The sequence below is a fragment of the Aplysia californica genome, unplaced genomic scaffold (genome assembly GCF_000002075.1).
Source record: "Aplysia californica isolate F4 #8 unplaced genomic scaffold, AplCal3.0 scaffold00190, whole genome shotgun sequence".
In the NCBI taxonomy this organism is placed as follows: Eukaryota; Metazoa; Mollusca; class Gastropoda; order Aplysiida; family Aplysiidae; genus Aplysia; species Aplysia californica.
This window is the reverse complement of record NW_004797460.1, coordinates 784131-785985: the sequence shown is the minus strand read 5'-3', so window position 1 is coordinate 785985 and position 1855 is coordinate 784131. Positions and strand designations below refer to the sequence as shown.

Here is a 1855-nt window from a genome sequence, read left to right as displayed (position 1 = left end):
CTATATATATATATATATAAAAAATATCTTTTATTTAAATTTTTCCCCATTCTCCTTCGTCCCTTCCCAAGGCCCGCCCCTCCTCTTTCATCCCAGCCCCATCCCTTCTTCCTTGCGTGCATTCTCCCACCCCGCCCACCCCCACAACGTGGCCCAGCCCGATAAGATTCTATAAAAAGAAACGCCACAGTTCGTGATTTAGCCCACAGTCGGCGGCCATATTTGATCCCCACAGCGGCGTACTGCTCGTGGCGCCGCGAAGAGAGAGAGGAGGCTAGGCTCCATTAGTTCTAAAGTCCTTGGTTCCCATATATACATTAATATTAATAGCAAGGAGATTAAAAGTAATGGAGGATGCTCTTTGCGCGGCACCGCACGCCTGATAGGAGCCCTCTCTCGCGGCGGAACTGTGGTCTACCTGCGCTGAGCGAATGCCCGACTTACGCACTGAAATCTAGATAAGAAAGAAGGTTTTATTCCGAGGTCCTTGAGAATAGGCAAGTCAATTAGTAAAAATGCCTTGCATCTGTGTTGTATTTAAGTGTAAGAACCGATATGATGCTGCAGTGGACCGAAGTTTTCACAGTTAAGTTGTTTTCCTTTAAAAAAATTTGAATGAAATTTGAGTGTTTTTTATGCCCCCAGCAACACAATTTAGATCATTAACATTCATAAGAGGCTGGCTCCGGCGCTACCTGCCAAGGCCAACCCAGGCTGAAAGGGATACAATAACCCAGCAGAAAGACCGAAATACTCAATTTTAAAAAAAAGTATTCTTATTCATATATAGATCTAGATATAGATATAGATATAGATATAGATATAATTATTATGTGTATATATATATAATTATTATGTGTGTGTATGTATATACATATTATAATTTATATTGCTTTCCATTGTGTGTGCAAATTAGATGCTACTGTTGTCTAAATGTAGATATCTAGAGGCTCCATTAGAATAGGAAATCAATACTCAACAATAATAATGATGAATATTTTCTATATTAAAGAAACACCAAACCATATCAGATGAGGGTAGAGGGTAGGGTGGGGTGGATAAGAGTTTGAGTCTTGTTAGATAGAACTATACTCGGTTTAATTCTATTGTTGTAGTCTTCACCTAAAATCCCACAATCAATAATTCCGGTTCAGTTAAGATTCTGCAGTTAAAAAATAAACCAAACAAAGCAACAACACATTTTAATACACAAGAGTCATCACTAAGATAAATTATCCCCCCCCCCCTCCCCCCGGAGTGTAATAAGGGACGAAAAATGCTGCTCTCCATATCATACTTTACTGAACAAAAAAACAAAAATCTTCAAAGGTCATCCACGCTCATGCATGCGATCACACCTCCAAAGGTGCTGTTATCTCTTTTTTAACAAAAATATTTGTGCGCTCCACTTTGTGAAAACCAGGAAACAAAATTATAGTAATCAATAATATTATTATTTATAGACCAAGACTTACTGTCAGCAATCAGATAAAGCTGGCATCGACCCTCTGTTGTGTTCGCTATTCCTTACACATAAAGTTAGTTATGGCACACGCCTAGAACCATGCAATCATAATATCTTAAATTCAGTTTTAAAGTATATTTTTTATCCATTTCTAATACTTAAACATTTTAACATCTTGAAAGATTATCTTTATAATTTGTTATGTTTGATAATTTTATGTTACTTGGACAAGTTTACTTCTTATTTTACACATCTTTTTGCTTTTTAAACTAGATTATAACATAAAACTCAGAGAGAATTGAACAGTCCGTATCACACACAGAATTTTTTTTTCTCCCTGTCATTATCCGTCAGCCCGTCATGAGTTGATCACAATCTCTCTCTCTCTCT

At 37.3% G+C, this 1855-nt stretch overlaps 1 protein-coding gene across 1 annotated transcript in view; it reads right to left on the bottom strand.

Annotated features, from left to right (window-relative positions):
• The window catches only part of LOC101857876 (vacuolar protein sorting-associated protein 28 homolog), a gene marked incomplete at its 5' end in the record, with an annotated part of 36122 nt that overhangs the window by 27550 nt on the left and 6717 nt on the right, over window positions 1-1855 (bottom strand).